Source organism: Trichosurus vulpecula, chromosome 6 (genome assembly GCF_011100635.1).
Source record: "Trichosurus vulpecula isolate mTriVul1 chromosome 6, mTriVul1.pri, whole genome shotgun sequence".
In the NCBI taxonomy this organism is placed as follows: Eukaryota; Metazoa; Chordata; class Mammalia; order Diprotodontia; family Phalangeridae; genus Trichosurus; species Trichosurus vulpecula.
Window position 1 is genome coordinate 258,112,105 of NC_050578.1, and position 13,299 is coordinate 258,125,403.

General features: G+C 45.9%; 1 protein-coding gene across 6 annotated transcripts in view; it reads right to left on the reverse strand.

Moving 5' to 3' along the window:
- AMBRA1 (autophagy and beclin 1 regulator 1) overlaps positions 1 to 13,299 on the reverse strand; it is a 186,746-nt gene that overhangs the window by 35,500 nt on the left and 137,947 nt on the right. The window lies entirely within an intron of this gene.

The window sequence follows — 13,299 nt, forward strand, 5'->3', positions numbered from 1 at the left end:
ACTAATGATATAAAGAACAGGAAATATCAACAAAAATTTTATTTTAAAACAGGTTATAACAAGATAGACACTTTTTATTCCCTAAAAATTACAAAATTTTCATACACATTAAATCAGTATAGTCGATTAGAAGAAAACATGGATTCCCCCCCACCAAATCTGTACATCAGACATTTCTGATTAAATCAAATCCAAATCCAAAATGCAGAGCAAACTGAAACAAATCTATAGAATTAAAAGGCCATTTCCCAATGACAAGTGGTCAAAGGATATATATTTTTAAAAATGTAAACTTTCGATAACCATCTTTTCAAAGTTATCAAAACTTTCAAAATTAGTAATAACCAGAGAAATGAAAATTAAAAGAACTCAAGAAGTATCACTTCATACCTGTCAACTTATCAAAGGTGAGAAAATATGATGCCAAAAATACTACAGGGAGATCAATATGCTAATTCACTTCTGGCAAAACTGAGAATTGGCCTAAGCACTCTGGAAAACCATTTGGAATTACGCAAGAAATGTTACTAAATTGCTCCCACTTCAACTCAGAGATCTCGCTATGGGGTTTATATACCAAGGAGTTTAATGACAGCAAGAAAAAGCAAAATGTTAAAAACATAATGACAGCAGCATTATGTGTGATCACACACAGAAGCCCTCATGAACAAAGCACATGCCTCAGGACTGAGAACGGCCAAGCAAGCTGTGATGAAGAAATGGAGCGACTGTTATCTGGGGTAAAGAACAACAAACATGAGGAATCCAGAGGACCACTGAAAGGCTGGGATAAAGTGACGCAGAGGGAACAAAGCAACAATATCTACGTTAACGCAACAATGGAAATAAAATGAACATTGCCAGCAACAAAACTCAGGTTAAATAAAATAATGTTGGTACCAACATACCAAAGTTAAGTATCCTTCCTGTTAATCAGTAATCAATCAATTAACAGGCATTTATCAAGCACCTATTATGTGCTGGACCCTGGGGGATGCCAAGATAAAGAGGGTGCAGTGAAGACAGCATTGCATCTGCAGCCAGGAAGACTCATCTTCCTGAGTTCAGATCTGGTCTCAGACACTGCTTAGCTGTGTGATCCTGGGCAAGTCACTGAACCCAGTTTGCCTCAGTTTCCTCATCTGTCAAATAAGCCGGAGAAAGAAATGGCAAACCACTGCAGGATCTTTGCCAAGAAAACCCCAAAAGGGGCTATGAAGAGCTGGATGTGACTGAAAAACAACTTGAATGAAAAACATATATGTAAAAAATGATTAAAATATACAAAAATAAATGTAAGGTAAGTTTGGGGGTGGGTGGAAAGGTAGCAGAGGCTGGGGCGGTTAAGGAAAAACTTCATGTAGAAAGTGTTAGTTCAACACTTTTGAGGAAAATAAGAGATTCTAAGAGGCAGAAGTAAGGAGAAAGGGCAGTCCAGGCTTGGGGGCTGCTGGTGCAAAGACAGGGTCCAGTTACAAAACAACAAGAAGGCAAGTCTGTTAGGATCCCAGAGTATAGGAAAAGGTGTGATGGAGAAGCAGGAAAGAAGCTGGATCGAGGCCATGCTGTGGAGGGCCTTGGAAGCTAAACAGGCATTTCTATTATGTTAGAAGCAATAGAAAGCCACTGGAGTCAGGTTCGATTTCAGAAAACCCCGCTGGCAGCTGTGGAGATGTCCTGGAGAGAGGAGAGACTGAGAGCAGGGAGGCCATTAGGAGGCAGTCTAGGGGAGAGGTAATGAGATCCTCCAATGGGCTGGTGGTTGTGGGAGCAGAGAACAGACTGTGGATGGACAAGCACAGTTTAGTAAGTAACTGGTGGTGTAGACTGAGGGAGAGGGGAGAAGTCAAAGATAACAGCGAGAATGGACGTAGGAGACTGACTGTCAGGACAATTTCCCTTAAAAGTTAAGAAGAGAGGTAGGTGTGGGGTGAAAGATGATGAGTTCAGTTCAGTGTGGGAAATGGTGATCCGACCTACAAAAGGTAATGGAAAGTTGACATGAATTATCAATCAAATCACGCTCAGGAGTTTTACTCAGCTGTCTTCAGGGCATATAGTGGGTGGCTTAGGGATGTGTTTGAGGGGGCAGTTATGTGTGGGGACAAAACAGATCACCAAGCACCTCTTCCTGGGTCTCTCACATGCCCCTAGTTTGTATGCTACTTGTGAGCACATGTCATTTCTCCTCTTGAATGTCAAGAGGATGCAGGGACCGCGCAATCCGTTATCTCTGTATTCCCCGAGCCTCAAAGAGCCACTGCAGGGCATCTAACACAATGGTCTAACTCCGTAAAGGACTCGGCTGTCACTCTTCTCAGGCTGTCCTTCAGACAACAGAACTCTGATACGAGGCAGCGTGGTGTAGAAGATGCAGACCTGGACCTGGCATTACAGAGGCCTGTGCTGAAATCGCTCCACCTGGCTTTAACATCTCTGGGTCTCAGTTTCTCCATAGTAACAGTAACACCTGACATTGATTTATAGAGAAATTTAAGTGCACATAGCCTTTACATGTCTTATCTCATTTGGGTCCATGACAACCTATTATCCCCATCTTACAGATGGGGAAACTAAGGTTCAAGGAAGTTAAATGACTTATCTGGGGTCCAACACACAGTCAATGTTAGGTGACAGATGTGAACCCAAGTTCAGTATTGTGATGGCTTGGCCATGCCACCTCCTGCCACAGCTGCCCTGGGTTACTGTCAGTATCACAGGAGCCAAGAGCATCAAATGCTACGAAAATGTCAGGTCCTACTCAGTGCCTGTGCACACCCCATGGGGCCAGGTGCTCTGGTTGGGGCTCGGCTGGAGAGTGGCAGAGTACAGGACATGATTCATTCTCTGTCTCCCCTCCCATCCCCTACCCTTCTCCTTCTCCTTCTCTCTCCCCCCCGCCCCTTCCTTATCCTTCTCCCCATCCTCACAACCTCTGGGGAAACATATTCCCAAGTGGAAAACTTGCAAAGCAACAATAGTAAAAGCTGACCACAGTTCTACCGGGGGCCATGGAGAAATGCACACACCCCACCCACTCCCAATGGTCTACATCTGGCAAAGTGGCTCCTGGGAGCTAACGGGTCTCAACACAACTGATTCTTTTTATCTGTTTTAACCTCGGCCCTCCCCCACCACGTGGATCTCATCGAGGCCCATCTCTGATCCTCCTCTCTCTTCCTTTCCTATAAGGTTCTGAGGGGGAGCAGCTTTCTTCGGATTGAAGCTTTGACGTCTCAGAAGTCAACTATGAGATAATTGCAGAGGAAGCCGCTTTTAATCAACTGACAAGCAGCTTTTAGAAAATTAATGAGGACCAAATCTTAGGAAGGAGTTAATCAGTTCTGACAACAAAGCAGTCTGTCTTTTCTTCAAGCTTTCCCTTGTAGAAATGGTACCCAAAAGCCCTCCCATAGAATCTTTCTCCTTGACTTTTGGTATTCTAAACCTGCAAAGCAGGGAAGTATTAAGAAACTCAGTTCTGCCAAGAACTGTGTTGGGCCAGACAGAGCCTGAGCATTAGGGATGCAATAAAACCAATGAAGTCCAAAAAATTCCATTACATCACATGCTCCATCTATTGGAAGGGTACTAGTAAGGATTGTATGTTGCAGAATGAGGTTAAGATGGAAAGAAAGAAAAGTGTGGTTAGTGGCACCCACCCATCTGGAGTCCCTTGGACATCATCAGTATTTGCTGAATTAAATGAAGCTTTCAAAGTGTGAGCCAATATAGCTTTGCCTGGGAATACATTCAGACCCAGGACCCAAGTTATCACCAGGTCCCAAACCTCCAGTTGTAAGGGACCTTAGAGGTCATCTAGTTCAGCTTCCTCATTTTACAGATGAGGAAACTGAGGCCCAGAGAGCTTAGTAATCTGTTCCTTTAGCTACTGACCTTTTTCTACTCAGAAAAGACAAGACATAGTTTTCAGGCATGATGCTAATGAACTTCTAATAATATTCTGCCATCAAAAGCCACATGAAGATTGCTGTGAAATGGCATTAGCAGATGAAAGCCAACAGAATGTTTCTCTAAAGTGAAGATGACAAGCAGCAGCAAGTCTAGCGACAGGAGCAGCTTCAGATGCTCCCAGTCAAGTTCTGGGCCTCCGGTACCAGCCCAGGCTGGAATCCAGCTCTGTGACATCGACTCCCTCCCTCCCTCCTTTTTTCATAGCAGACTAAAAGATCCTGAGGTTTATGGGTACAGGAGCAAGGTGACTTTGCGGTCTGAGGACAGAGGGGAAGAGTCTGGGTTTCTCTTTTTTTGATGCTGCAGCAGCCAGATTCTGTTTCAAAACATGCTTACGTTCCAGTAGATGGGGAGGCCGTACAGATGCTCTTGTTCCCAGACGGCATTATGTCCGCTACATTAGATCCCACAACACTGCAGTGTTGCAAGAGATATGTGACCACTGAAAGAGTTCGGCCCAACTGTCCACCCAGGAAAAACCAGTGGATGAGCAATGTTGTTCAGACTATTCTGTTCGGTTAATGGGCAACCTACCAAGCTCATCCATCAGTAGAGAGAGCTGGGACAGACACCACATATGGACAATGTGTTGGGCCACAAGTCAATAAGCATTTACTACATGCTAAGGTACTGTACTGTACTTAGCATGTAAGCCCTGGGAACACAAACATGACTCTGCTCTCCAGAAACTGGCATTCTAATGAGCTTATATTTCAATGACAGTGAAGGAGACTGGGGTGCATTGTCTTTGGAAAGCTTAAGTTTTTTTTAACCACCCTGTGAGTCTACCACAAACAAAGAAATACATGCAACCTTTGGGGTGGCTTCCTCACACCTGAGGCCCAGGAACTAGAGTAAAACTTGGCTACAGTAACCACAAAGGAGGAATCACCTCCTGCCAAACACTGAGGAGTTTACGGCTCAGTGAGAAGTAGCACCAAAGTCTCCCTTTCCTTTCGGCTGCCTGGGTCCAGGGGCACATCTCCTGTGAGCAGGGGTTCTCAGGGGGAGGTGACTTGCATGGGGCAGAAAGTTCTAGATATTGCCTCTCTTAGTGCAGCCATCCGCATTCTCTCCTGCTCTGGGATCCCTGTCCATGTTCTCCCCTAGCTGCTCTACACATTCTCTCTCCAGGGTGCTGGAAACCTTCCTCCAGCTGTCTTGTTCATTTTTTGCCCCTCCCTGAGGCTACATGTCTAGCTCATTCATCATAAAATGGATTCAATGGAAAGGGGTACTGCTCCCTGTCCACTTAAACATCTTTGCTCATAAAATAACCCAGAGAAAAAAGGAGTAAAAGCATCCAATGAAACCCAGACAAGTATGGTAAACACAGGATGGTCCCTCCTGGTGTTCTAATCATTGACCTTTAACTCCCACCCCTTCCCATGCCCATGAGTTCTGCCGAACTCCTTCAAAAGGGCTGACCAATCAGAACTATTTTTGTTGTCAGGAGTTGAGAGTTGGATGGACCTTAGAGATCCCCTTTCATTCGAGCCTGGAGCTTAGGGGCAGAACTAGGGCAGGGCTGTTGATCCTAGGGTTCTTCCCATCGGCCCACTCTGGCTCCTGCAGCAATGCGACCATTCTCTTCCGGTCACAGGGGCTCCTTCTGATTTCTGTAGTAGTTTCGTGCTTTCTGTTGTTATGTTTTCACTTGGTTACTGCCAAAGTCATTATAATGTGCAAGTTGCCACTGTTTTAGAAAGGTAACTGCAGTTTTCTGGTACAATAATACACCTTGCTCCAAGTGGAAAATGAATGTTGGAAGGGAATTCAGAGAAGGACTGGCTCAGAGGTCTCCAAAGATTTGGCTTGGAGGTGGAAAAAATCAACATCACTTTAAGCATAAAGGAATCAGACAGAAAATGAACTATGAGTCACAGAGATCAGCATAGCCAGTCAGGAGACTGAGCCGGGAAGGAGCGGGCTCTGGCTTACCTTCCTTAATGATCAGACAGAAGCATGACAGGTGTCGATCCAAGCAGAGAAAAACGAATATAAGCACAGGTATTCGAGGAAGCAGCCGATAAAAGGACTGGGAAAGGGAATGGATGGCTGAGCGGATGCAGCCAAAGGAAATGGAAGGTGAGGAACTGAGAATATACAGGTTTGGTAGAAAAGAGACCCCAAGAGCCTGGTATGACTCAGAGCATAGGTGAGAGGTAGAAGGACTGACTGAAGGGGACAAGGATCAGAGTGACTCATGGAAAAGGAAGACAAAGAATGCAAAGCCATAAATCTACCTGTCACAAAAACTGAGGGCAGAAACTGAGAATGAAGGAAGAGATGCAATTAGAGTAGAATGTCAAACTTAGGATGCCTGGTCCAAATTACCCCCCCACCCCCCCCACCACCTGATTAAGGGAAATGTTTAACAAAATAAATAAAAATACAATATAGATAATGTCAATTTATGGTTTTCTATGTGGCCACAGGGTTTCTACTTGAGTTTGATACCACTGATCAAAAATTCCTGATGGGTTTTTAGAATCGATTAATCCAATAAAACTGAGCCAAGGCTAATAAAGAGATATCATCAACAGAGGTTTCCCACAGAAATGTCTACAGGTTCCCTTAGTGGCAAAGAAGGGAAGCTCTGACACTAGAGGGAGCTTAAAACGAAACCAAGGCCCTGGGGATTCTCTCCGCTAAGGTATGGAGGATGGCCCAACATCTCATCTGAATTGCTACTGTGGTGAATTCCAAGGGGTTGCATGACTTAGAAAATGAATTCAGATGGAGAAAATAGCTGAACCTTCCAACTTGTGGCAAAGCCATGCCTGTAAGGGCAGAAGCAAGCTGCCACTGGAAACCAGAGAAGTCCCTGACCTGTGCAATGTGGGAGACACTTGGCTGTTTCACTAAATCTCATGCCTTGATTTTAGTGAGATACAAACATCAAACAAAAACCGCTTAACATAAAAAGAAGTACAATGCAGCTGCTGAAAAATAAAGTTCTTTGTGGTCTTCTAGCAGTGGCCAGTTTCCATAATCCTGGTTAAGCATTTGGGAGCTTCTAGATATAAAGACTGGCCAATCATGTCTGCTCTCATTAAGAGGCCAGTGCCCAGTAGATGATGCTGGTGGCATAATCTTTCACAGGGTGGGGACTTGGAGTGGGTGATCATGTCAGTGGAGGTAAATGTCCTCTGTGGATGGCCTGACCTAACCTTCCTGGGAAAGATCATCAGTCCTTGACAGTAAGGACATCAGGAATTTCACCTTCCTCCCCTGACTGCCAGATGGGGCCTTAAAAAACACCCCAAAAGCCTGATTAGGAAGCCTGAGAAATCACTCTTCATGAAGACTGGATGATCTGCAGAGATCCCTCAGCAGTACGGCAATGGGCTAATTTAATTATACCAAATCTTCTCAGCCCAGACTTCTCCAGATAGATGCCTTCCTTGTGCTGCCAGGCCTATATATGACAATACATTCCCCACCATCTCAACTTCTGCTCCTGGACCAATGCCAGTCTGCCCTAAGGCAGCTCCCTCAGGCTACATATGGGAGACAGAAGCCGCACCAAGGCCAGGAAATGTGAGCTGTGCCTAGAACGCTAGGGAAGACTTGTTTGCCAGAACAGTCTGGAAGTATATGTTAGTAGCTTCCAATTCAGGTCTTGTTTTTCAAAGGTTATGAGTAATTATGCTTCAACTAGGGAGGGTTGTGAGGACATTAGCATTTGGGTCCCTGGGTAGGAAAAAGCAGACAATACCCTTTGTACTCTATCATATTTAAATTTAGCAAAAGTAAGAACAGCATAACTCAGAATACATTTTTCTCCTTGAGGTCTGAAGAGAAAGATTAGAAGGTGGAAAGACTGGATCAATTTGCTAAGAAGCCTCCACAATCACTGGAAATGCTGCTATAGAAATGTCAGGTGCTGCCTGAAGTGGAGACGAATGGGCTTTCTCTTTGACGGCTGATGGGGCCATCTTGGTGAGAGGCAGCAAGGGCTAGTGGAAAGTGTTTAAGAACAGAAGTACTAAACTCCACTTCTAGCTGGGCACCTTAGTGGGCATCATCTTGGGCAAGTCCTTTCACCCCCCTGAAGCCCATTTCAGTCAAATGGGGATAAGCCAGCCTCACAGGGCCACTGAGGCAAAAGCACTTTGTAGACCTTGCTGCACTATGTGAATGGGAACTAATTTCACAATCTGTCTTTAATTCTACTGATCAGTTCAATCAGCCTTCACTCAAATCTGACTGTAGTGTTTCATCAGAGCACACAGGTGGCCCTGGGTTGTGGAAACAGAGACTGTAACCAGCAGGCCCCCAAAGCCTGAGATTTGAGGATGGACCCGGTGATAGACTGCGTGTCTGGCTGAGCAAAGCTGGAGGGAGGGGCTCATGACCAGATCGATCACAGGATGATGAAAGTCTGACACATCAATTCTCAAAAAATCATGGCTATCAGCTGTCAGAGGAACACAATCTTTGTCAGGGAGGAAGCAACCACATCAACAAAAAAATGGAACCTTGGTTTATTCAAGGAACATGTCGCACTCTTTCGCCCTCGTAGCCATCATTCAGGAGAAGGGCCCCATCATCTATACCACCACCAATTACCACTGATGGGCCAGATGAGCTGAGGCAGGAAGGCATCCTGAGGGAAAAAGAGGAGGGGCCAAGCGCCATGTAGGTCAGACCACCATGGCCAGAATTCTGCCAGCCCTCTATCCTACCAGCTCTGTTTCTGGCTCCATCCTTGCAGTCATCACCAAGGGGCACAACACTTGTGGAGAGGCAGCCTGCCATCCCCAGCCACCTCCAATGTCCACTGCCAATCAACTGCTACTAGGGGAATGGGAAGCTCAAGAACCTTGGTGGTATCTCCAGACCACCCACCTATCAAATGGTTCTTTCTGCATTAGAAGCTGATGTGGTTTTATGAAGAGAAGTGACACTAAAGAAGCTCCTTGGCCACTGCACCCTAAGGACTGCTGGGCCTGTCCATCTGAGCAGCAGTGGAGACCTCCTGAGTGTGCTGCCTTTCCCAGCTCAAAAGTGAACCCCTTGAGAGCAAACACTGTCTCCCTTGTGACACAGGATCTCTACTGCTCAGCATGTGGTAAATGCTTCCTTTTCAGTCACTTATTTATTCACTGGATCTTTCTCCACCACAGTACCAAGCGGACTTCTGAATAAAGCTGCTGGGTAGATCAGGGATTAGGCAATCTCTGCGGGTTGCCCCCCAACTTTGGAACAGGCCAAGCCTCAGGATCTCAGAGTTGGAAGGGACCTCAGATTTCATCTAGTTCAAACTGCACTCGAAAGAAATCCCTTTAAAACATACCAGCCAAGTGATGGTCCAGTCTATACCCTAGGCCATCACAGCCTACTCTGGACAGTTCTAACTGTAAATTCTTCCAAACCTCAAACCTAAACGTGCTTCTCTGCAGCTTCTCCACAGTGTTGCTCCTTCTGTCCTCTGGGGCCAAGGAGCCCTGCAAAGGCTTAGATATTCCCCTATGTCTTCTCTTCTTTGGGCTCCACATCCCCATTATCTCTCATTAGGCATGAACTTGAGGCCCTTCAGTGTTCTGGGTGCCTTCTTCTGGATGCTATTCAACTTAGTAAGAATGGAGATGAGAGGAGTAGGGAGTGGCCTTGGGATATGATCGGTGCAGGAGCTCGAAAGGAAGAATGTCTCCTGCTGGTGCAGCTACGTGCTCCCTCCCTGAAATGAGCTCCTGGAGCAGTGAGAGGTGAAGGGATTTAGCCGGGGTCAGGGTCAGGGTTCTCTGTGTCCAAGGTAGGAACTGCACTCAGCTCCAATCCCTGGCTCTTTACTCTAGCAATGCTGCTTCTTGATAATGAGGACTTGAAAGTTTGTAAGGCACTTAGCATAAATGGTCTCCTTTGAGGTTCCCCACAAATGTGGGAGGTCGGTACTTACTCCAGGGATGATTATCCCCACTTTACAGACAGTCAATCAGCTCATGTTTGAGGTAGGACGATGCCTTCCAGGTTCCTTCAGCACCCCACCCAGAGCCTCCTGAAAGGGAGCGCCCTGAGCGTGCAGGGCAGAGGGCGGTCTTTTTCAGACACTGTTTCTCAAGGTGAGGCAAGGCTGCATCATGTCTCTGAGCTGGTGTATCACACACCGGCCTCATACTGAGCACGCACAGAGTCCCTCAAGATCCTTCTATCCTTTTAGAGGAACTGATGCCGAGACAAGCCTTGCTGCTTTTCAAGCCCAAGCATCCTCGTGACAGTCAGCATTTACATACGGAGCTTCAAGGTCTGTAGAGCACTTCACCTGGCTGTTCATCTGATCCTCAAAACAGCCCTGAGAGATAGGCAGTAGCAGTATGATTCCCATCTTACAGATGAGGAAATCGAGGCCAACAGAGACCAAATGACTTGCCCAGGGTCACACAGCAGCTGAGAAGTGTTGGAGGCAAGGTCTGCTCTCAGGTCTTTCTGATTCCAAGTCCAGTGTTCTGTCCACTGAGACTTCTGTCCACTGTGGGCTGCCACACACATCCTCTTCTTAGATCTGAACCCCAACTGTAGTTCTCCAAGAGCGTCTTGAAATCTGACCCCACGATGCTGGCTATTCCTCCTGGCTCTGTACCCTTTACCACTCTCCTACACGCGCCTTCCCTGTCTATCCAAGACACTGACAACACAGATCAACAGCGCAGGGTCAAGGCAGGGGTTGTGGGGCCTATAGTGCACAGCAAGCCTTCTTTTCAGCTGACACCAAGCCCTTCTGTTGTGGCCACTTGGACCAGGTTTAAATCCACCAAGCTACCCTTGAGTCTGGCCCACACCTCTCTATCTTGTCCCCAAGAAGAGCAGGAGAGACTGTTTTCCATGTTTTACTAAAATCAAGGTAAATTCTATCTCTAGGATTTTCCTTTATCTACATGTCTAGTAACCACATCAAAAAAGTGGGGGAGGGAAATGAGTCTGGCAGGACCTGTGCTCTCCCCAAACACAGGTGCTTTATGGCTTTTGCTTTTATGTTAGTCATTTCTGGAAAGCATGACCCAATCCAATCCTGATTAATGTGAAGGGGAGGTTCACTCTCATGTCTGCTGCCTTTTCCAAGATGGTCACTCACTATCTTCAATAACCCATTCTAAGACTTAAATTGGAATCAAAGTCAAAATTGCTGGTCTATATAGTTTACAAAACTATTCTCTTCCCTTTCTTGAACCCTGTACTACCCTCCCTCCTTCTCCACAATCACAGACAGCAGCTGCTCAGCGATTACACCTGTCCCTTTTCAGTAACCAAGGACATGGCTGACTTGAGCAATATCTTCCAATCTCTCTGCTAATCGGGGATGTCAATGTCCCTATTAGGCATGTTTGTTCTGTCCTTTCCAAGCCAAAGATCCTTCTCCTTGGCAAAGAAAACAAGGAAAGGGAGACCTGGCTAGTTTTTAGGGTTGGCGGTCACAGCTCCATCTGTTCTGAGCAGTGGTCAGTCCCTCGGATTCCCGTCTTCCCCAGAGCTAGATTGCTCTTTCGGGTTGTCCTAGGCTTTCCTTATCAGTCAGCTCATTCTGAACACCAGACCCAAATCCCTCAGGACCCTGCCACATGCTGATCCTCCACTGTCTACCCTTGGGTCCATTTTGCACATTAAAAAAAGAAGTTAGTTTGTTGGCACATCCATATTGGTCTCTCTAGACAAGTTCCCCTTTCCTCCCCCTCACATTAAAACAGGGACAACAGAACCTACTTTCCAGGGTTGTTGTGAGAGTCAAATGAGAGAATGATTGTAACGTGCCTGGCACATGCTAAGTCAGGGGTGGGGAACCTGTGGCCTTCTAGGTCCTCAAATGCAGCCCTCTGACTGAATCCAAACTTCACAAAACAAATCCCCTTAATAAAAGGATTTTTTTAAAAATTATTTTTATTTCACTTATTTTGTTCCTTTTGTTAAGGGGATTTGTTCTATGAAGTCTGGATTCCGTCAGAGGGCTGCACTTGAGGACCTGAGAGCCACATGTGGCCTCAAGGCTACAGGCTCCCCAGCCCTATACCAGGCGCTTCAGAAATATCAGCTGCTATTATTATTATTATCCGTCTCTTCAAAATTCCATTCTTGAGAGCTTTCTCCTGGGCTGAGATCCTACCTATGTTTGCTCGGAACCGTCTGAAACCTCTTTGTCTAACATCTAGAATGGCTGTTAGACTCTGCCTGGATTTCTTTTCCTCTGTCAAAGCCCCCTAGATTCTCATTATTTCCAATTCGACAGCTAATTCTTCCTTGTTGATGAGAATTAGATTCAGAATAGAATTTCCCACCGTTGGTTCCTTCACACTTTGAAGGAAGAAATTATTATCAAGGCAAGTAAAAAATCCTCAGCTTCTATGTTTTTAGCAGACAAATTTCCAGCCAATGTACAGATAAATGGAATTCCCCATCACCATGCAAACCATGTGATCTGTTTCCTGAATTTTTATTCATTTCTTCTTTCCGTCCAGTCTGACATGTCTGTAGTATGTTCTGATAATGCTGTCACTTCTACCGGTGCCTCCACTTATCTTCACCTAAAACACTTACAACCAGGCTCCTCCCCCCCCCCCACCCCCGAACCCACCCCTTCCCTCTAGCTCCTGGGTTTTCTTACATGAACATATCTTTAAAATACAAAATGCTATTACCCTGACCTTTTGGAACCTATTCTGTTTCTTCTGAAGAAGGCATGTGCCCTTTGCAGAGACCTATTTCAGTCATGGGTCTCAGAGAGTCTCTGAGGTCTAACCTGTCTGCTTGCACTAGGGTCTCTAGTAAATCTTGCCCATTACCTCCACTTTGCATGTCTGGGTAATGCCATTGGAGGTCATGGGTTTTATTACTCACTCCTTTCTAAGACTTTGTTTCCTAATAAACTTCTGGGTCCCTATGTTACATCTTAGATGTTTGCCAGGCCTGGTGGGGCCTTGCTTGGTCTTTTCTGTAGGCAAGTACATCCATCACGTTCATTCAAGGCCCACCCACAGCATTGCACTAGATGGTCTTAGGGCTAAAAGAGCAGCAGAGAAGATCCATGCCCTAAAGAAGCTTACAATCTAGGAGGAAGCAGACGAATACACTTGTGGTACAGACCCCGTACAAAATGTTTTTTCTAAGTCTCAGGTTTCTCATCTGTAAAATGCAAGCTAAGTTCCTTTGTAGAACCGATACCCACGTGACCTACCTCCCGGGGGTGGCAGGCCCCGGCTGAATAAGCCAAGCCCACAGGGACACCAAAGTGGGAAGACATGTGTGCACTGAGGAAACAGAAAGAAGGGACCTGCCTTGAGAGGCTTTTCACCTGGTGACATCGAGAGAGGTAAGAGAGAAGCAGATGTC